Source organism: Trachypithecus francoisi, unplaced genomic scaffold, assembly GCF_009764315.1.
Source record: "Trachypithecus francoisi isolate TF-2019V2 unplaced genomic scaffold, Tfra_2.0 Lachesis_group11, whole genome shotgun sequence".
NCBI classification, from domain to species: domain Eukaryota; kingdom Metazoa; phylum Chordata; class Mammalia; order Primates; family Cercopithecidae; genus Trachypithecus; species Trachypithecus francoisi.
The window spans coordinates 37,294,519-37,317,875 of NW_022681456.1; the positions used below are offsets into that span (position 1 = coordinate 37,294,519).

Genomic DNA, 23,357 nt, shown 5'->3' on the forward strand with positions numbered 1-23,357 from the left:
CTAATTTTTTAATTTTTTGTAGAAACGAGGCCTCCCTACGTTGTCCAGACTGGCTTTGAACTCCTGGGCTCAAGCAATCCTCCCACCTCAGCATCCCAGAGTGCTGGGATTACAGGTGTGAGCCACTGCACTTGGCCAATGAGTATTTTTGAGTTAAAGGCTCTCAAAGGTTAACAGATGCCAGAAGAGACTTTTCCCCTATCTACATAAAGACTGGACAGGCCCACCAAGGAGAGCAATTGCTTTTCCTCCCCACTTCCTGTCTCTCAATCCCTTACTTCTCCAAAGCACAGGCTGAAGTTCCCTTATCTACCTAAAATCTGGACCTACCAAAGAAGAAAACATTTACCTCCGGTCCCTTCCCTGAGTTTTCATCAACTGAACCCATATCACAGGAAGTCTGCCAACAAACCTGGACAGACTTTCGTCACAAACCATCATCTGCTGTATGGGTCCAATGGACTTTGCCCCAGACTCGTATATGTTTTTCAAGCCCATTGAATTCCCCTAAAAAAACATTAACCACATCCCTAAAGTAATCCACACTTCCCCATCTCCCTTTCCCCTAAGAAGTAGGGCATATAAGCATCTGTACCTTTTGGGATATTGGGCAAACACTCTGTGATTCTCCCTCTGTACATCATAGTAATACATTTGTAAAGTGTTTCATCTTATTAGTCTGCTTTTTTTTGTGAGCTGAATTTTCAGTGAAACTTCTGAGGGTGAAGGGGAACTTCCCTTGGTCTCAACAAATGTAAAACAAGACTGGTCAGGTGCAGTGGCTCATGCCTGTAATCCCAGCACTGTGGGAGGCCGAGGTGGGCAGATCGTGAGGTCAGGAGTTTGAGACCAGCCTGACCAACATGATGAAACCCTGTCTTTACTAAAAATAGAAAAGTTAGCCAGGTGTGGTGGTGCACGCCTGTAATCCCAGCTCCTCAGGAGGCTGAGGCAGGAGAATCTCTTGAACCTGGCAGGCAGAGTTTGCAGTGAGCCGAGGTCATGCCACTGCACTCCAGCCTGGGCAAAAGAGCAAGACTCTGTCTCAAAAAAACAAAACAAAACAAAACAAAAATACTAAGACCATGTGAATGGTTCTCGGGAACAGTCAGCAACCAAAGTGAAATGATTTGTTTTTCAACAGTGAATCCTCAAGGCTGTTGTTCATTCATTCACAAGTATTTGTTGAGCACCTACTGCATGCTAGGCACTGGGTTAGACGCCGAGGATACAGTAGTGAACAAAATAGACACCATCCTTGCCTTTTCTAATTTCCTAGAGCTGCTATAACAAACTACCATAAACTGGGTGGCTTAAAACAACAGAAATGTACTGTCTCACAGTTCTGGAGAGTAGAAATACAAGATAAAGGTGTTGGCAGTGCCATGCTCCCTCTGAAAGCCATAGGAGAATCTTTCCTGCCTCTTCCTAACTTTTGTTGCTGTTCCTTGTCTTGCAACTATGTAACCCCAGTCTCTGTTCTTTGTCGTCACATGGCATTCTCCCTACATGTCTGCATCTTCACAAGGCTGTCGTGTTTGTTTGTTTGTTTGTTTCCCTGAGACGGAGTTTCATTCTTGTTGCCCAGGCTGGAGTGCAGTGGTGCTATCTTGGCTCGCTGCAACCTCTGCCTCCTGGGTTCAAGCGATTCTCCTGCCTCAGCCTCTTTAGTAGCTAAGATTACAAGTGCATGCCACCATGTCCAGCTAATTTTTGTATTTTTAGTAGAGATGGGGTTTCACCATGTTAGTCAGGCTGGTCTCAAACTCTTGACCTCAGGTGATCCACCTGCCTCGGCCTCCCAAAGTATTGGGATTACAGGCGTGAGCCACTTTGCCCAGCAAGGCTGTCTTCTTATAAGGACACCAGTCACATTGGGCTAGGGGCCCATTCTTCTGCCGTATGACCTCATCTGAGCTAATTACATTTGCAATGGCCCTACTTCCAACTAAGGTTATGTTCTGAGGTACTACCGGTTAGTATTTTAACATCTTTTTTGGAGGTTGGCATCATCACACAATTAAAGATGAAAATGTCATTAGTAGTAAGTGCTCCAATAGTAACGAGAACAATAAGAAATTGTAACAGGTGGGCTGGACGTGGTGGCTTGCACTTGTAATCCCAGCACTTAGGGAGGCTGAGGCAGGCAGATCTCTTGAGCTTGGGAACTTGAGACCAACCTGGGCAATATGGCGAAATCCTGAGTCTACAGAAAGTACAGAAATTAGCTGGGCATAGTGGAGTAAGCCTGTAGTCCATGCTACCGAGGCTGAGATGAGAGAATCGCTTGAGCCCAGGAGGCTGAGGCTGCAGTGAGCCAAGATCGTGCCACTGCCCTCCAGTCTGGGTGACATAGTGAGACCCTATCTCAAAAAAAAAAAAAAAAAAGAAAAGAAAAGAAAGAGAAAGGAAGGCTGGGTGCGGTGGCTCACACCTGTAATTCCAACACTTTAGGAGGCCAAGGTGGGAGGATCACGAGGTCAGGAGTTTAAGACCACCCTGACCAACATGGTGAAACCCTGTCTCTACTAAAAATACAAAAATTAGCCGGGCGTGGTGGTGGACACCTATAATCCCAGCTACTCAGGAGGCTGATGCAGGAGAATTGCTTGAACCCGGGAGGCGGAGGTTGCAGTAAGCCGAGATTGCATCATTGCACTCCAGCCTGGGTGACAGACTGAGACTCCGTTAAAAAAAAAAAAATCATAACAGGAGAAGCTAAGCCATGGTTGAAGGGGATGATTGGGAAAGTTTCTCTGAGGAAGGAACACTTAACCTGAAGCCTGGAGCATTCCTTGAGGGGGAGAGCAAAACTGAAGGGGGCCCCAGGCTGAGAAGAAATTTGACAGAGGTGTGTTAATACATAAGAGACCCTCCAAAAATGTTCTGAGAAAAGCTGAGAAGAAATAGAGTCTCTCTCTGTCTTTGATAATCTTGATGGTCCCACATAGTTATGTGCAAGTGGAAAATTCAGTTAGGGTTAGTATCAAAGAAGGAAGGTCTGTCTTATTATTAGGTTCTCCTACTACTTAAGTGGTTGTTTTGTTTAGTCTTTTTAAGGACCGTGTTGAATGAGCCAAATTTCATTTATATTCTTATTCCTTTGGGATCTGGCCAAGGCTGCCAGATTTCTGGATTAGCAAAAACTGATTCAAGTGTATGATTTCAGTTAGCAGCTGCTGGAATCACTGTGAGTGTTCAGCATGACACTGTTTAGTGAGCAAACCTCCGAAAGTATGCTTTTACATCTACCAGTCCCCTCCCCAACAAGCCTCCAAAACGCAGCTATTCTAAAGGGAGTTAAGACCTCCTAAAGCAGTAGACAAAGAACTGAGTGTCAGCTCCTTGGTTGAGTTCAGATTGCCTCCGACAGCAACTGGGCCACAGTATGTGGCACACATTTTCAGAGCCAGATGGGGAACGGGGGTGGGTTGGTTCCCCCCGGAAAGGCTGTGCTGTGGCTGGGTGGGGTGGGAAGTTAGCCTCCCTTTTCAGGGACAATGTGTCCCACCCTATGCCGGATAGTGACAGATCACAGCTCAGCCTCCCAATTTCACCCACTGGCCTCCGTTTCCCATGTCAACTGAGGTCAGAGAGAGGCCCAGGCCAACAGAGGTGACTCCGCAGCCTTGCAGGAAGCTGAAGCTGTGAGAAGAAGGATATGCTGCTCCATGCACACCCCTGAGGACCTGTCCACGGACGGGCCAGGGCTGCTTCCGGGCCAGCGTCCAGGTCTGCTGCTGAGGGCCAGGTGGTGTTGGAGTTGGCCGACTCTCCCTCCTCCATCACATTTTCCAGGAAGGGGTGGCTAGGGACGGGTGGTAGGTGGGGATATTGTCGGCAATGAATGTTGGTGTTTTTGAACAAGAGCCAAAGTATTGTGTGTTTCTGGGGGTCTGGCAGACTGCCTCCACCCAGGGAGACATGCACAACGAGCTTGCCATCCCAGCCTATAGCACAGTTGTTTGAACTTTGCAGGATAGGATGGGTGTGGGTGTGTGGTTCTCACCATGAGGATCAAGCCTTTTGTTTTTTTTCACTCCTCTACATCTTTAAGCAAATGAAGTAAAGGAACTGACCGGTGGACTTGAGGAGTGGAAAGAGGCTGTTTATTACCATTCTTGCCAGGTATTTCCCAGGGTTAGAAGTCAATAGAGAGCTCTTTTCTTTCTTTCGTCCAGTATTTGAGTTTAGATCTTAACAGAGGCAAGCGGGCATTAATAATAGTTGTCCAGGCCAGGCGCAGTGGCTTGCACTTGTAATGCCAATGCTTTGGGAGGCTGAGGCAGGAGGATCACTTGAGCCCGAGAATTCAAGATCAGTCTGAGCAACATAGCAAGACCCTATCTCTCCAAAAAAATTAAAAATCAGCCAGGTGTGGTGGTGCGTGTCTGTAGTACAAGCTACCCAGGAGGCTAAGGTGGGAGGATCGCTTGAGCCCAAGAAGTTGAGGCTGCAATGAGCCGTCATAGCACCACTGCACTCCAGCCTGGGTGACAGAACAAGACCCTGTCTCTAATAATAATAATAATTTAAAAGTCCAGTTTGACGCCATGGGCATATAATCCGGCCTTGTTGGGTTCCTGTTTATAAAAGATCTCCCTGCTGTGGGCTGACTCCTTCCTCACATAGCCCTCCTTGACCTAAGAAAACCCAGGAGAACAAAGGTGGGAAGAAATGTCAAAAATCCAGAAGGGCCAACTTCTGAGCAACTCCGGGAAATTTTCTCCCAGAGTAGGGTCCTGCCAGCAGAGAGCTCTTCCTAAGGAACCGAGTTGCTGAGGAGTGGGTGGAGCTCAGCACCTTTCACACTCCATCAGATCACAGCCTGTTTCCATTAGGACGATTGGATGCTGTAGCCTGTTTCCCACCTGGTGTAAATTGCAGGGGCTATGGCTGCCACCAGCAGGGTATCAGCAAATAAAACCAGGCCTGAGGCCATTTGTTACAAATTTGAGGCTTGTGATATTTGAAGCTGCACAGTCATTCAAGAGACTGAGTATTCCACAGAGGAAAAGGCTGGTGGGGCAGTGCATGTCCCAGAGGAGACCAAGTGTTCTATGAACCCACAAAGTCTGAAAATCTATCAGTAGAAATTGGGATCAGTAAAACGTCAGAGATGCCAGATTTGGCTAATCAAAATTCAGGGTGTTCCATTAAGTTTGAATTTCAAATAAAGGAGGAACACCTTTTTTTCTTTTTTTAAGGATAACTATGTCCCAAATATTGCATGGGAGGATATACTTATGTTTTACAAGGTATTTGTTCTTCCTTGTATGATGTTGGTGAGAATGTAAATTAGTATAGCTATTATGGAAATGAGTATGGAGGGGTCTCAAAAAATTAAAACTGGAACTGGCATATTGCTGTGGCGGCATATTGCTGTGGTTTGAATATGTCCCCTCCAAAATTCATGTTGAAACTTCATCCCCATGGTGGTGATATCAAGAGGTGGGACCATTTGGGGAGTGATTACCTACCTTCATGGATGAGATTCGACCCTTATAAAACGGCTTGAGAGAGAGGTTTTACTCTCATCTTCCTTCTGCCACAAGGACGCAGCAACAAGACGTGATCGTGGAAGCAGAGAGCAGTCCTCATCACATGCCAAATGCTGGAGCTTTGATCTTGGACTTCCAAGCCTCCTCAACTGTGAGAAAATACATTTCTGGCCAGGCACAGTGGCTCATGCCTATAATCCCAGCACTTTGGGAGGCCGAGGCAGGTGGATCACGAGGTCAGGAGATCAAGATCATCCTGGCTAACACAGTGAAACCCCGTCCCTATTAAAAACACACACGCACAAAAATTAGCCAGGTGTGGTGGCAGGTGCCTGTAGTTCCAGCTACTCAGGAAGCTGAGGCAGGAGAATGGAGTGAACCTGGGAGGCAGAGCTTACAGTGAGCTGAGATCACGCCACTGCACTCCAACCTGGGCGACTGAGCGAGACTCCATCTCAAAAAAAAAAAAAAAAAAGAAAAAAAAGAAAAGAAAAGAAAATACATATCTGTTCTTAATCAATTACCCAGTGTCAGGTATTTTGTGGTAGCAGGACAAATGGATGAAGAAGGCACATGCAATCCAGCTATCGCACTACTGATTGTATATCCAAAGGAAATGAAGTCAGTATGTCAAAGAGATATCAGCGTCTTATGTTCATTGCAGTATTATTCACAGTAGCCAAGATATGGAATCAAAGTAAGTGTCCATCATGGATGTATGGATAAAGAAATGTATGTATACAATAGAATACTATCCAGCCTTAAAATAAAAAGAGGAAAATTATGTCACTTGTGATGACACAAATGAACCTGGAGGACATTGTGCTAAGTAACATAAGCCAGGCACAGCAAGACCAAAACCATGTGATCTCACTTTTATGTAGAATCTAAAAAAGCCCAACTCATTAAAGCAGAGTCAAATGGTGGTTACCAAAGACCGGGTTTGGGGAGATGTTGGCTAAAGGATACAAAATTTGAGTTAGATAAAAGGAGTATGTCCAAGAGATCTATTGTACAAACAATGACTATAATTGATAACAATGTATTATATACTTAAAAATCACTAAGAGAATCGATTTTCAGTGTTTTCACCACAAAAAAGTAAGTATGTGAGGTAATGTATATCTCAATTTATCCATTCCACAATGTATACATATTTCAAAACATCATGTTGTACACCATAAATATGTACCCTTATACTGGTCAATTAAAATTTATTTTCAAAAGTACTTGCCCTTTATCTAAACTTTACATTTAACAAATCTTCGTCTATTTTCTCTGACTACCACACCCCAGGTGCAGAATTCCTCCAGACGTTTCTTTTTCTTTTTCTTTTTGAGATGGAGTCTCACTCTGTTGCCAGGCTGGAGTGCAATGGCTTGATCTTAGCTCACCACAACCTCTGCCTCCCAGGTTCAAGGAATTCTCCTGCCTCAGCTTCAGGAGTAGCTGACTACAGGCGTGCGCCACCATGCCCAGCTAATTTTTTTTGTATTTTTAGTAGAGACAGGGTTTCACCATGTTGGCCAGGATGGTCTCTTTCTCTTGACCTCATGATCCGCCTCCCAAAGTGCTGGGATTACAGGCGTGAGCCACCATGCCTGGCCTGCCTCCAGAAGTTTCTACTGAAGGCAGAGGCGAAAGGAAACCCACTGTGAATGCTGATGTCTTATTCACTAGTCTTTGAACTCTTCTAGGGGCTGGCTGCCAGACTCAAAGCATTGTTTGCTTATGGGATGAACATCTTAATGCAGGGAACCTGAATGGCCAGTTGTCATCAACCCAACCAAAGGGACTCCACAAAAAAAGTAATGTTGTTGTTCTGTAATAGGTAAATGTCAGGTAGTTCCATTCTCAATGGCAAGCTGATGAAACCCACCCCAGTCCACACACTTTCTCCCCTGTTCAGAATCTGTTGCCAGGTGGGTGGCTCGGCCTATTCTTCCTCTTCCTTCCTTGTTGCCCTCTCAGCCTCTGCAATGGGCCTGTGAGGAAACCAAACCCCATCAGCTCCTCCTTGGTATTTCCTCATTCCACGATTCAGAGCATCTCCCTGAACCTGTTTGCCTGAGCATCTGAGCCAATATTTGGTGAGGAAAGTGATTTAATTTTTTTAATTGAGGTGAAATTCACATAACATAAAGTTAACCTTTTTTTTTTTTTTTTTTTTGAGACAGAGTCTCACTCACTCTGTTGCCCAGGCTGGAGTACAGTGGCGTGATCTCAGTTCACTGCCTCCTGGGTTCCAGCGATTCTCCTGCCTCAGCCTCCCAAGTAGCTGAGATTACAGGCGTGTGCCACCATGCGAGGCTAATTTTTGTACTTTTAGTAGAGTAGGAGTTTTACCATGTTGGCCAGTCTGGTCTCGAACTCCTGACCTCAAGCAATCTGCCCACCTTAGCCTCCCCAAGTGCTAGGATGACAGGCGTGAGCCACCAGGCCTGGCCAAATTAACCATTTTAAAGTATACAATTCAGTGGCATTTGGTACATTCACGATATTGTGCAACTTCCACCTCTATTCGGTTACAAAGCGTTTCCTTCACCCCCAGAGAAAACCCTGTACCCATGAAGCAGTTGGCTGCCAGCAATTTAAATTTAATTTTAGATTTTCACATTTTTAATTAAGCAAATTTAATTTCAAATTTGTCTCTTTAGAAATAGAGAGCTCCCCTCAGACTGTCCCTTGTGAGACTGAAGTGAGGGGAACAAGACAAATGGGAAGAGCAATTCTCGAGTTGAGTCAGTGGACAAGACTGGTTTCCAAATCTAATTGCAGATCTCCCACTGGTTTACAGGATTGAAAGCTGTGGATTAAAAGGCTCCAGAAAGACAGGTGTGTGTGTGAAATGAGTCCCCTGGTGGTTGACAGAAGAGAGTTCACTTTAAGGGATGGCTTATCAGGGAAAGTGGCAGAAGCTGCCAGACTATGCAAACAATGGGGAAGGGAGTCACAGGGCATGAAAGGGTCTTGTGAAGGGTGTAACCTGCTCACAGAGCACATTCTTGGGGACTAGGGTAAGAGAAGAGGCTCCAAAAAGGTACACCATAGGCTTGAATTTCTGGGTTCAGAGGGAGCCAATGAATCACCTTGGGGAGGTGTCCCATTGCCCCTTGGCCAGTGAGAGCCTGAGGTTTCCTGATTTACAGGAGTTGGTTCCTTCTCAAAAGAATACTTGACTCTCTCCTCTCTAGAGAGACCAATCCTCCCTATTGTATGTAAAATCTGGTGCAACTGCATTTTTGGAGACCACTGGTACTTCCTGCAGTGACTTGCTTGCAGCAGTTTTCTTTATTCTCCAGCTGGTTTCAGCTTCCTTTAATCTCAAGTTGTTGACAGCAGTCCCTAGCTCACCACAAAGCTAGAAGCTTCCCAGTTTGGAACAGGGGTAATCCCCTTTGTTCAAGATTTGGGAGTTAACTGTTGGGCCAATACCCCCCTTTATTGCAAAGGTTGCAAGGAAAAGAACAAAGGAAGAGGAAGATCTGCTGGGACAGTTGGAGCTGCCAGGTGGCACAGAGCTGTACAGTCCTTCATTGAACAAATGTTTGTTGAGGGCATGCTGGCACATGGCACTGCTCTAAAGATGCAAGTGATAACCACTGAGCTACTGCATTTTATGTGCCAGGCACTGTTCTTGGGACTTTGCTTATATTCACTTATACTGAAGGACACCAGCCCAGCGATTATTTATGGGAAAGTGAGCTCTTCCCACCCTTGCCTCAGGGTGGGGGTTGCCCAAAAGTGGGGTTCGTCCCATGTCCACGCCTTCTCACCTGCCACCTCAACCACCAAGAGGAACTGAACCTCCCCTGCTACTCTAGCTCATGTGTAATAATCACAGGACGCAAGGAAGTTGTGGTAACAAGAGCAGAAAAGTGGAAAAACAAATACCTCTACCCCTCTGCACAGATGCTGTGTCTGCCTCACAAATACCTTTAACCTCCATCATCTCGTCATTGCTCCCTTGCTCCATGGATGGAAGCAGCTGTCCCCTCTATCTTGCTTTACAGACACTTTGCTCAAGCATCCGAGGAGATACGGTATTCAAATGGGATGCCCTGAATAATATGTCTTCTTTAGGCATCAGGCAGGAATGTCTGAAGGTGAAAAACCTTAAAACAAGTGCACAAGGGCCTTGTTGATGTTTCTAAAAATAGCGCTGGGAGAATCTCCTTGGCCTAGCCTGGAAGGTCATCATTCATCCTGGATTGGGGGGATGAAGAATCCTGCCAGTGTCATTCTATATACTCTTTTCTGATAAAGATACTTTATTAAATGTAACTCAATGCAATTTGATTTTATATCCTTAAAAGATTTCTTTCATACGAACAAATTCACAAAGTAAAAAAAAAAAAAAAGGTTTTGGCTGGATGCGGTGATACATGCCTGTAATCCCAGAACTTCAGGAGGCGGAGGTGGGCGGATCATGAGGCCAGAGATCAAGACCAGCCTGGCCAACATGGTGAAACCCTGACGCTACTAAAAATACAAAATTAGCCGGGTGTGGTGGCGGGTGCCTGTAATCCCAGCTACTCGGGAGGCTGAGGCAGGGGAATCTCTTGAACCAGGGAATCGGAGGTTGCAGTGAGCCGAGATCACACCACTGCACTCCAGCCTGGCGACAGAGCAAGAATCTGTCTCAAAAAATAAACAAATAAATAAAAATAAAAATAAAAATAATAAATAAAAATTAAAAATAAAAATAAAGTGGTTGTTTGTTTGCTTGCTCTGTCGCCAGGCTGGAGTGCAATGGTGCGATCTTGGCTCACTGCAACCTCCGACTCTCTGGTTCAAGAGATTCTCCTGTCTCAGCCTCCCAAGTAGCTGGGATTACAGGCACCCGTCACCACATCTGGCTAATGTTTGTATTTTTAGTAGAGTTGGGGTTTCATCATGTTGGTCAGGCTGGTCTCAATCTCCTGACCTTGTGATCCACCCGCCTCGGCCTCCCACAGTGCTGGGGTTACAGGCGTGAGCCACCGTGCCTTGCCTATAAAAAAGTTTTTATTGTGTCCTCAGTGGGGATCAGAAAATATAATTACTGTGTTTTTCCTCCGGCAGTTCGTCTGAAATTATGTCTTATTTTTAAATTTATTCTTGAATGCCGCATACTGTCATTTTGTTTCCTATCCTAGATCAGGTTGCAGGTACTGTGTATGAGTGTGCATTTGTATGTGAGTGTGAGAGCGAGAGACAGAATGTCGAATTGAGGTCTTTCAAGTAAGGGTTAAAGAGCCATGTGCGAATGAGCTTCTGTTCCATGGCGGGCATTTAGAATCACAGTGCTTAGAAGAAGTGGGATAATGATAGGCTGCTGGTGATGATATTGCTTCCCTGGGACGCTTCAGGAAGGGTGAGGAGACTAATTGGCTGGTCTGGCAAACAATTCAAGATGAGACCAAAAGGAGGAGCCATCTGCTGGCAGGAAATAAATGGAAATTTACCTTAGCGCTGGCCCTTCCACAGTGGGTGCACAGATGGTGACAGGCGGAACCCTTAGGGAGAGAGCAAAGGCCCTCATCTGCCAAGAGAGGAACAAAGGGGATTTGCTATCACCTCCAGTGAACGGCCTCTTCTTTCATTTTGAGATCATCTAAGGAGTTTGCCCACATCACAAACCTGTTAGTTTGAGCTCGGTGGCCTTGGAGAGTTTCCAGGCAGTGTTACTGCGTAGAACTAAGAGTGAGGCTTTAGAGGAAGCAATGGAGATGGAAGTAATTGGTTTAAGATCCTGGACTTAGGCACCCTCTAATCTGGGATGACCTCATGTGGCTGTGCAGCACAGAACAGCAAGGGGGCACCACTGACCTGCAAAAGGCATTTCCTCCACACTCCAGCTCCCAGCCCTGCTGCAGGTCCCAGTCCGCACAGTGCTTCAGGGCAGTCCTACTCCTGACTCCTTGGAAGTTGAACCTTCGATCCAACTTTATTCCACCTGCTCAGTGTAGTCCTTCGAGTCTCCAAGCAGGAAGCATTACAAGGGCAAGTAGCTGCTGCAGTAAGCCCTCATTTCTGCAAAGGGGTGGTAGTGCATGTTTTCCCAACATACCCGCCTCAGATATAGTAATTTCTAAACATATCAGTGGAAATCAAATAAAACCTCTTAGATGCAAATTATCTTGGTTGCAAGAGCAAGGAGGAGGGGGGAAATCAAGATGAGTTAATAAAAGAACTGAACATACTTAAAATAACATGAAATTTTTTTCCTCTAATTCCATGAGAGGTTAAACATGTAATTTCTTTACACCTGAGTACATTGACAGAATCAGTTAGGATAGCACTTTTTAAAAATTTTAATTTTCTGTTTGGAAGCCATCACTGTAAGGACTATTACTGAAAATTTAAAGGTCAAATCTTTAAACGATATGAAAAATTTACCATCTTGCTTAACAAGAAGTCCTGAGACAGGACAGATGCAAAGTTCGTCAATTCAATGGCTCAACAAGGTTAAGAAAGATATGGGCTGTTTATAGCCCTCCTATTCCATTCTCACTTAGCAGGGCAGTTTTGAACCACCAGCTACCTCCCCTCATGGTCACAAGATAGCAGCCTTGGTTCCAGTCATCCCACACAAATCCTACAACATCCTTTAGATGAATATTCCCTCCGCGTGTGTGTGTGTGTGTGTGGTGTGTGTGTGTGTGATCACAGAGGAAAACCTTCCCTAAGAGTACCTCATATACATGCAGCTTAAACTACTAAAACAAAAAAAACTAAAAAATATGATGGTTCAAAGAAGAAAGCAATTTATTTTCATTTCATGTATCAATCCCAATGTGTGTAAGTCTTTCTGTCTTGCTCTGCCATTCTCTGGAGTCATGTGCTTGCTTGAAGCTGGATTAGCAGTACGACCCAATTCGCAGAAAAGAATTAAGAGAGAAAGTAACAAACAAGCATTCTCCTTCTTAAAAACATGGTCTAGAAATTAGACTCATCATTTTTTCTCACATCCCATTAGCCAAAACTTGGCCACACCTTGCAGTGATTGAGGCTGGGAATTACAGTCTGTAACTGGGCATGCGCCTAGCCAACACTGAATGTAACTTCTGCTGAAAAGAAAGGTAAAGTGAATGCGGGGAGAAATTAACATTCTCTGCCATACTCCCCTTGTCAATTTCTGCTTATGTCTCATTGGTCAGAATCACTTAACACAATGAGATCTAAACCACTAACAGCTAGGGAATGAGACCAACAGGATTGGTTTAGATCAGGGTTCTCAACCTCAGCACCATTGACATTTTGGACTGGAAGATTCTCTTTGTTGTGGGGGCTGTCTTGTGCATTGCAGAATGTTTAGCAGCACCCCTGCCCTCTACCCGCTAGATGCCAGTAGCACAATCCCCCTCCCTCTGTGACAACAAAAACTGCCAAATATTGCCAAATTACCTTCAGTTGAAAATCACTACCTTACATCAACCAGGATTTTGCCCTGGAGCAGGAATAGGATGCCCCCTTCCCTGAGTCAAGTTTTTAAAAGATGGACACTGCCGGGCATGGTGGGCTCACTCCTGTAATCCCAGTGCTTGAGGTGCTGAAGCGGGAGGATATCGCTTGAATCTAGGAGTTCCAGACCAGCCTGGGAAACGAAGTGAGATTCCATCTCTGCAAAAAATAAAATAATTAGCCTGGCGTGGTGGTGCGCACCTGTAGTCCCAGCTACTCAGGAGGCTGAGGTGGGAGGATCACTTGAGCCCAGGTGTTCCAGGCTGCAGTGAGCTATGATCATTCCACTGCATTGCAGCCTGGGTGACACAGTGTGACCCTGTCTATAAAATAAAATAAAATAAAATGACAAACACAAAATCAGGGTTATTCTAACAGGAGTGATGGGGGCAGTTACTGCTGGGCAGGCAGCCAGCAGTCATCAATGTACAATGATAGAACAAATGTTCAGTAACGTGTTATCCAATGAAGGCTGGACATGGTGGCTCACTCCTGTAATCTCAGCACTTTGAGAGGCCGAGGCAGGAGAATCACTTGAGGCCAGAAGTTCAAGACCTGCCTGGGCAACACGGTGAGACTCTGTCTTATTTAAAAAAAAAAAAAAAAAAAGGAAGAGAAAAAATAACGTTATCCAATGAAGGTTCTGTCAGATGATGTTTAATTCATTTATTCAATATATATGTATTAAAAACATACCTGGTAGGCTGGGTGCTGTGGCTCACGCCTGTAATCCTGTAATCCCAGCATTTTGGGAGGCTGAGGAAGGAGGATTGCTTGAGTCCAGGAGTTCGAGGCCAGCCTGGGCAACATGACAAGACCCCATCTCTACAAGAATTACAAAAATTAGCTGGGTGTGGTGGTGCATACCTGTAGTCCCAGCTACTCGGGAGGCTGAGGAGGGAGGATGGCTTGAGCCCAGGAGTTTGAGGTTATAGTGAGCTATGATCATACCACTGCACTCCAGCCTGGGTAATAGAGGAAGGCCCTGTCTCTAAAAAGTAAACTAAAATAAAGTAAAATAAAAAATTTGGCTGCTGAGGCTTAGCCAAAAGAAGAAGAAAGAAGAAATATTTTATAAAAAGAAAAAACTTTTGTAATTAAAAAAATGATTTATGGATAAATTGCTAATATCAAAGCTTTTTAAGTGCTTAAAAGCCATTTGACTTCTTAAATAGATTGTTTACATTATTTTCCTAGTAAACTCTTTCCCCCATTGAGTGGAAAAATAAACTTTAAACCAACTCCTATCTAAATAATGGGAAATATGAGTAAGATCCAAATGAATTTTTTTGGGTTTTATTTTTTATTTTATTTATTTTTTTTGAGATGGAGTTTTGCTCTTGTGGCCCAGGCTGGAGTGCAATTGTATGATCTCGGCTCACTGCAATGTCCACCTCCCAGGTTCAAGCGATTCTCTTGCCTCAGCCTCCTGAGTAGCTGGGATTACAGGTGCCCACCACCATGCCTGGCTAATGCTTGTATTTTTAGTAGAGATGGGGTTTCACCATGTTGGCCAGGCTGGTCTCGAGTTCCTGACCTTAGGTGATCCACCTGCCACAGCCTCCCACAGTGCTGGGATTACAGGTGCGAGCCACCACGCCTAGCCAAGGGTTTAAATTTTTTCAAGTTTTATGTTAAATTCATAGACTTCATCTATAAAAACAGATTTGAATTTGCTTAGAACTCATTTTGGCTAAAGAAGTGGAAACAGAGTATAACAAACAATAATTGAAGAAACTCTAAAAAATTATTGGTAACAACATTGGCTGTTCTTCCAATTTGCTTGTAATTACTTTATTCTGACTTTTTTTAGATAATCAAGCTGTTTTCACTTAGATAACCTCTAGCTCTCCTAATGTAGGTGTATTTAATATAAATCAAATATAATATTTCTTTTTATATCCTATGATAAATTTAATATAAACTGGGGAGCAATTGAAAAGTATGAGAGAAAACAGAGGCCCAAATTAATGTAATGCTGTCGGGTAGGGCTTCAGTGACTGTTATCACATTCCTCATTTCTGCAAAATGGGTCACTTAAATCTGGAAAAATGAAAAGGCACAGTGTTTGTTAAATGCCTGAGGGCAGAGATGGGAAAAGCAAAGGTAAACTTTGTAAAGAAGTAAAGTTGGCAGGAAATTGCAAGATGAGATTTGGATTGAAAATAGAAGCTTATTTATCAAGAAGAAAACTATGAAAAGATAAAAAATACCCAATCCCCCTTGTACATTCTCCCAAATGATCCTGTGTATGGCTTGTGCGATTAGGTTAACTGCTTCTATATTAAAACTAGAGAAACTTTATATTTTCCCGTTGCTACTTTGCCTGAAAAAATGGGTCATTGGCTGGGCGCAGCACAGTGGCTCATGCTTGTAATCCCAGTATTTTGGGAGGCCGAGGTGGGTGGATCCACGAGGTCAGGAGCTCGAGACCAGCCTGGCCAAGATGGTCAAAACCCTTCTCTACTATAAATACAAAAATTAGCTGAGTGTGGTGGTGCACCCTGTAATCCCAGCTACCCAGGAGGCTGAGGTAGAGAATTGCTTGAACCTGGGAGGCGGGTCATTGCCCCAAGGTGAGTGGCAGGACTCAACTTATAGCTTTTATCAATTAGCTAGGCTTTTGCACATATAGAAAACTGCATTTTTTTCTGTATCCTGTGATCCAATTATATGTTTTTCCCTTTAAAATATCTGTTGAAATAGGAAGCATAAGTTGTAATCACTAAAAGCATTTTTACATATTTAAAACAAAGTAAAATCTAGAACAAGAGCTGAAGACACACCAAGAAATAGGTATACTCAAGCTCCTTCTTCTTGAATTAAGTTGGCTGCTAATATTTTCTGGTTTGACCTCAGAAATTCGGTAAGGAAGCCATTGCCATTGTGAATATTTTCTTAGAGGCAAAAATCCTTTATAACTTTTTTTTTTTTTGAGACAGGGTCTCGCTTTGTCATCTAAGCTAGAGTGCAGTGGCATGATTACAGCTCACTGCAGCCTCAAATTTCCAGGTTCAAATGATCCTCCTACCTCAGCCTCCCAAGTAGCTGTGACTACAGGTGCCAGCCACCACGCCTGCCTAATTTTTTAAATTTTTAGTAGAGATGGTGTTTTGCCATGTTGCCCAGGCTGGTCTCGAACTCCTGGGCTTAAGCAATCTGCCCACCTTGACCTCCCAAAGTCCTGGCATTACAGGTGCAAGCCACTGTCCCTGGCCCTTTATAAATGATTTTTCACCACTGGAGCTTACTGTGCATAACAGACACCTTTGGGGGATCTGTTCAACCCACAGTCCCACCTTTGTGGCCACTACTTCTGTTGGGTGGCCTCTGCCATGACTCCACTCACTGGTCTCCAGTAACACCATTCCTTTCCCCTTGCCCTTCAAGCCTCAGAGAGGTGCTGGCTCGCTGCTGCTGCTAATGCCTTGGTGATGTCTCATCCTGTTTGTGCACCTTTAACCCTGGCCAAGCCTCTGTAAAACACAGTGTCTCATTTAACGTTTGTCAGTTATGTCCTATATGTGCGCCACTTGTTCCCCACAGGGACCCTATCACACTCTCTGTATTATTTCCTGTTGCTTCTCTAACAAATTACTACACATTTGATGGCTTAAAAAAACACAAGTGTAGTAGTTTATAGGTCTGGAGGTCAGAAGTCCAAAATGGGGGCCAGGCGCGGTGCCTCAAGCCTGTAATCCCAGCACTTTGGGAGGCCGAGACGGGCGGATCACAAGGTCAGGAGATCGAGACCATCCTGGCTAACACCGTGAAACCCCGTCTCTACTAAAAAATACAAAAAACTAGCCGGGCGAGGTGGCGGGCGCCTGTAGTCCAGCTACCCGGGAGGCTGAGGCAGGAGAATGGCGTGAAACCGGGAGACGAAGCTTGCAGTGAGCCAGGATCTGGCCACTGCACTCCAGCCCGGGCGACAGAGCGAGACTCCGTCTCAAAAAAAAAAAAAAAAAAAAAAAAAAGAAGTCCAAAATGGGTTTAACTCAGCTAAAAACAAGGTGTCAGCCATGATTCATTCCTAGTGAGGTTCTTGGGGAGATTACATTTCCTTGCCTTTTCCAGCTTCTAGAAGCTGCATTCTTTGGCTCAGGGCCCCTTCCTCTCTCTTTAAGGCCCCCAGTGTAGCATCTTCTGTCTCTCCTCTGCTTCCATCATCACAGTGTCTTATCTGGCTCTCACGCTCCCGCCTTCATCTTTCCCTTAGAGAGCCCCCTGAGATTTGATGGGGTCCACCCAAATCATCCGGGACAATCTCCCCATCTCAACTTCCTGACTTGAAGCATATCTGCAAAGTCTTGTTTGCCAAGTAAAGTAACATACTCACATTTCCAGGAATTAGGACTCGGATGTCTTTGGGAGGCCAGGGTGGACATTACATTCCATCTACTATCCTTCCTTCAAGGCAATGAGTCCTTCTGTTTTCTTTCCCAACGCTCTGTTCCCCCAAATAGAAATACAGTCATGTATCACTTCACAACAGGGATATGTTCTGAGATACGTGTCACTTGTCAATTTGACCGTTGTGCAAACATCATAGAGTGTTCAGTACTTACACAAACCTAGATGGTATAGCTACTATACACCTAGGCTATATGGTGTAGCCTATTGCTCTAGGCTGCAAATCTGTACAGCACGTTACTGTACTGAATACTGTAGGTAATTACAGCACAATGGTATTTGTATATCTAAACATACACAAACACAGAAAAAGTACAGTAAAAATATCGTATCAAAGGTTTTTTTCTTTAAAAAAGATACCCCTCTATAGGACACTTCCCATGATTGGAATTTGCAGGATGGGAAGTGGCTCTGGGTGAGTAGTGAGTGGGTGGGAAGTGGATGTGAAGCTTTCTTTGAGTGGTTGTTCTGCTCTTCCCCAGCTTCCTGTCCTCAGCCTCCTGTCAAAGCTGGCTCACTACTCCCCTATCCCTGTCCCAGCCTGGGGACAAGGAAAAGACACAGAAGCAAGCAGCTTCCTTTTAAGGACGGAACTCTGAAATTGCAGACATCATCTCCACTCACACCTCAGGGGTCTAGAATGTAGTTACCTGGCCACATCAAACTGCAAGGGAGGCTGGGAAATGTCTGCCCTCCTTGGGCAGCCATGTGCCCAGCCAAAACTCCTGAGATCCTGTTACTTAAATAAAAGAAAAGAAAATGGAAGTTAGGAAACGAAGGAGGGGTCTCTGCCACATTCTCTGCAGCTTAGTTTTCTCATCTACAAAATGAGAAGGCAGTTTTGATGATTAAATGTCATGCATAGAGAGGGATGAGAACTGTGTGCAGCACACAAGGGTTCAATAAACATTAGTTTATGTTATTGGATTATATTTTCTTCTCTTCTCCTCCATGCTTGAGTCTTAATGTCTGCTCCAAGGTAAATGAAGACGATGAATGATCCAAGGATGTTGGAGGCACATTTCATTGGGTATTGACCTCTAGGGTGTAAATGGACTGATTCCTTTAAAGGTGCAAGAATAGGGTGAACCCAATAGCAAAGACTTGGAATCAACCCAAATGTCCATCAGTGACAGACTGGATTAAGAAAATGTGGCACATATACACCATGGAATACTATGCAGCCATAAAAAAGGATGAGTTCATGTCCTTTGTAGGGACATGGATGCAGCTGGAAATCATCATTCTCAGCAAACTATCGCAAGAACAGAAAACCAAACACCGCATGTTCTCACTCATAGGTGGGAATTGAACAATGAGATCACCTGGACACAGGAAGGGGAACATCACACACCGAGGCCTATTGTGGGGAGGGGGGAGGGGGGACGGATAGCATTAGGAGATATACCTAATGTAAGTTACTGGGTGCAGCACACCAACATGGCACATGTATACATATGTAACAAACCTACACGTTGTGCACATGTACCCTAGAACTTAAAGTATAATAATAAATAAATAAATAATAAAAACAAAACAAACAAACAAAAAGAATAGGGTGAACCATCTGGCACCCACAAAGGGCCTGGCCGACCAAAAGTACTAGATGAATGTGTGGTGTGATGAATTAAATCATCTCTTTATAGACACAGAGCAGGTTCAGCCTGAAGAGGAGAGTAAGGAAAGAGAGAGAAGGCTGAAGAAAGAGAATGATGGGGAGGAGGACCGGACAACAACAGAGGAAAACGAAGGGGCCAGCACCTTGGTGTGAATAAGAAAAAGACTCCCCTTCCTCAAGACATGTTGCTGCCATCAGCCTCAATATTGTCATAATACATATGCAAACCTATGCTGACTATGGTATGAATGGTGCCCCCTAGAGTTGCTCAGTTTACAATAAATGCCACTAGCCCTAGAAAAGCCATATAAAGGTTGAGGGATGGCCGATGGGAGCCGGGGGAGGAGTGGGAATAATAGGGAGTAAGAATGAAAAACCACATTGGTAGGAAATGTGAGAATCAGGAATTAAAAAATGAAAGGTGTGTGTTATAAACTGAAGGGTGTCCCTCCCCGATTCACACAATGAAACTCTAACCCCTGGTTTGACTGTATTTGGAGACAGGATCTTTAGGGAGGTAATTAAGATTAAATGAGGTAACTTGGGTGGGGCCTAATCCCACAGGACTGGTGTACTTATAAGAAGATGCTCCAGATCTCCCTCTCTCTCTCCCTCCCTAAAAACCCCATCTGCAGGCCGGTGCAGTGGCTCACACCTGCAATTCCAGCACTTTGGGAGGCCAAGGCGGGCAGATCACAAGGTCAGGAGTTTGAGACCAGCCTTACCAACATGGTGAAACATTGTCTCTACTAAAATACAAAATAATTTACTGGGTGTGGTGGTGGGTGCCTGTAATCTCAGCTACTTGGGAGGCTGAGGCAGGAGAACGGCATGGACCTGGGAGGCAGAAGTTGCAGTGAGCTGAGATCAAGCCACTACATTCCAGCCTGGGCAACAGAGCAAGACTCTATCTCAAAAAAACAAAACAAAAAACAAACAAACAAAAAATCCCCTATCTGCAAATACAGTCAAACTGGCAGTTAGGGCTTCACTTTGTGAATCTGACATCTCTCCCTCTCCTACTCCTTTTCCTTCCTCTCTCTGTGTGGCGCAGAGAAGAGGCCCTGTGACAATAACAGTGCGAAGGTGGACATCTACAAGCCAGGAAGAGAAGCCTCACCAGAAACCAGCCCTTTGATCGTGGCACTTTGATCATGGACTTCCAACCTCCAGAACTGTGATGCGTTAAATATCTGTTCTTTAAACTACCGAGTCTGTGGTATTTTGTTGTGGCAGCCCAAAATGACTAATATGTATTAAGTGGGAAAGAAAGAAATGATTCACAGAGAGTGAGCAGAGATGGGAGAGACAGGAAGGGCAAGAGAGAAGAGGAACTTCACTTCAAGGCCTAAATAAGGTTCAGTGCTTTTTATTTTATTTTATTTTATTTTATTTGGCAATGTGTATCTGGACTTCATTCAGGAGGGAGTTCTCATGAATCTGGTGTTTGGGTTCTGCCTTTATAAGTGAGGCTCTTCTGCCACCTGGTGGCAACATGCTTAACCCAGTCGTTCATTCATTCATTCCTTCATTCAAGAGACAGCTGTTGCATGCCTGCCCAGTGCAAGGTATTGTGCTAAGCAAAGGAAATAATAGTGGTGAACATGCTTAACACCTACTCTGTGCTGAGCTCTGCCTTATGTGTATTTTGTTTTGTTTTGTTTTGAGACAGAGTTTCACTCTTGTTGCCCAGGCTTGAGTGCAATGGCTCAATCTCGGCTCACTGCAACCTCCGCCTGCTGGGTTCAAGCGATTCTCCTGCCTCAGCCTCCCAAGCAGCTGGGATTACAGGCACGTGCCACCATGCACCGCTAATTTTTATATTTTTAGTAGAGATGGGGTTTCTCTGTGTTGCCCAGCCTGGTCTTGAACTCCTGACCTCAGGTGATCTGCCCACCTAGGCCTCCCAAAGTGCTGGGATTACAGGTGTGAGCCACCATGCCGGGCCTGTCCTATGTGTTTTACATGGAGAAATGATTCACTTCACCACAACCCTCTGGGCTAAATACTATTATCTCTGTTTTACAGAGGAGGAAATTAAGACACCAAGAAATTAAATAACCTGCCCAAGAGCCTACAGACAATGAGAGAGTGAGATCAGGAAGCAAGGAGCCCAGCTCTAGAAGGCTTTACAGACATACTCCCTGCCCTGGAGGACCTTACAGTTTCCTTTTCAAAAGAGTTAAACAACCAGCTTAAAGGATTTGTATTTTAAAAAAAGGAGTAACGTGAAACGGCAGTGTACCATTTTATTCCATAATGACAAGGACAGGATGCAGAAAAATTCTGGGCAGAAGAGGGTGGGTCCGCAGCGAGGGCCCCCCCCCAAGGTAAAAAACCTAATACCACCGCCCAAAGTGAAAACTTACATCCCTGTTTTCCTGCTGCAATGTTGCCTTTTCCAAAACCACCCACAGCCTGCCCTGCCCCGCATCCTGTGTCTATAATACCAAAACTCAGCCAGCAGAGAGGAGAAGCAGCTTGACTTAAAAGTGTGCAGCACCTCCACCTTAGCTGTCTCTTGCTCGGCCTCCCAAAGTGCTGGGATTATAGGCGTGAGCCACTGCGCCCAGCAAGGCTGTCTTCTTATAAGGACACCGGCCAGCTTGACGTTGTAGCTTTAGAGAGTAGTCCAGCAGGGACGGCTGCTGGGGAAGATTATCTTCCTGCTCCATCCCCTTTTCAGCTCCCCTTTTTGCTGAGAACCACTTTCACTGGCAATAAAATCCCCCACATATAACATCTCCAATTTGTTGTGTGACCTCATTCCTCCTGGATAGCGAATGAGAACTTGGGTGTGAGTGCAAAAGGCTGTCACACTGACTTTCCACTGAGTTGTTAACACTTAAGCTATCCACAGATGGCAGTGCTAAAAGAGCACTGTAACACTCTTTCTGGGGCTTCACGGGTCATGGGCACCCCCCTAGACCGTGCTGCAGGGCCGCATGGAGTTTTGTTCCTGCCAGTGCCCCAAAGCACTCGCCCCAGCGCCTGCACCCACTCACCTGCACTCCCCCGCCTGTGAGGGGTCAGGGAAAATTTCCTGCTTCAGTATGAATTCTGGTTTTGATTAACTGTCAAGAATCCTGGGGCCTTCATCCCAGCTGAGGAGATCTGGCAGCATGGATCTCATCGCCACTCAGAGATTTTAGAACTTCAGCTATAAAAACGGGCAGAATTTTCCTTGATCATATAGGTGGTACCCGTCTGTGTTCTTGTGCAAACTGACAGGATCCTGACCAACTGCTCAGAACTCATCTCCGCTCAGTTCACAGGTGCCACTGGCCTTTTAACAAGGTAGTTAATCTGCTGTGCAGTGAACTTTAAGATCTGGTCATGCGGCCACAGGGTTCAAGATATGAGCTGCAAAAATTGCAATAGCAAACCGGGATGGATTTATGCATTTGTCACTGGAGATAGCCGTGTTATAAGGAAGGCTGTGGGATCCTGCAGAGTGCTCAAGTTCAAGAGAGTGAGGGCTCTGAGGAGCATGTATCATCTGATAATTCTTGAAGAAAAAGAGATAAATTCATCTTTCCCAGGTCCTCCTTACTGAAAACAAACAGCAGGTGACAATCACTGTCACCTTAGCATCAGAGTCAGATGCATGACCTGCAGGTTGCCAGAATCTAAGATGGAACCTTTTAAAAAATGTTTTGTATTTTCCATCCAACAGCAGTGTATAGAGAGAATATTAGACAGATGCCATTAATTTTTCCCCTATGTTTACATCTTGAGGTAGAAGAGTCTGTCCGCAGCTGCATGGTGGGTCATGTAAGAAAAAATATCTGGGCTATTGGCACGAAAAGTATGTTTCATGTGAATTTCGAAAGGAAAATATGACAAGAGTATGGTTTTAAACTTACTTGGGCTTCATTTTAAACTTAAAAAAAAATTCCAGTTATTTCACTTGATTTGCTAACTTCAGAGAATAGATCTGAATCTGTGCTTGATGCTGAAGGCCCAGTGTTAGCATGGCTGTGCTGGCTGGTGTGCCGTATTCTTGTTGGGAATGTACTGTAGCACGAGAGTCCATTCTTCCTTGTTGGTCTTGACCCAAAGCTGTCACCATTCCTAGTTATTTGTCGCCACATAATTGGTGTTGATTGGAAACTTTTTCTGAAATGGGCAAAACCGCTTAGTTGTCTTTTTTCATGTAACTTAAGCCTAGTAATATAAATAAAGTAATAATTGGAAAAAAAAAAAAAAAGAAAGAATCTTTCCCTTTGACTAAAAGAGGCCACATTCAACTGGCATCCATTAGGTTAGGGCACTGGCCCCGACTGGCAGGATTTTTAAAACATAGGAAGTTGGCCAGCACAGTGGTTTACACCTGTAATCCCAGTACTTTGGGAGGCTGAAGTGGGAGGGTCACTTGA

General features: G+C 44.7%; 1 pseudogene; it reads left to right on the forward strand.

The window, feature by feature from the left end:
- Positions 1 to 19,346: 19,346 nt before the first annotated feature.
- Positions 19,347 to 22,491, forward strand: LOC117090831 (annotated as a pseudogene).
- Positions 22,492 to 23,357: the final 866 nt, after the last annotated feature.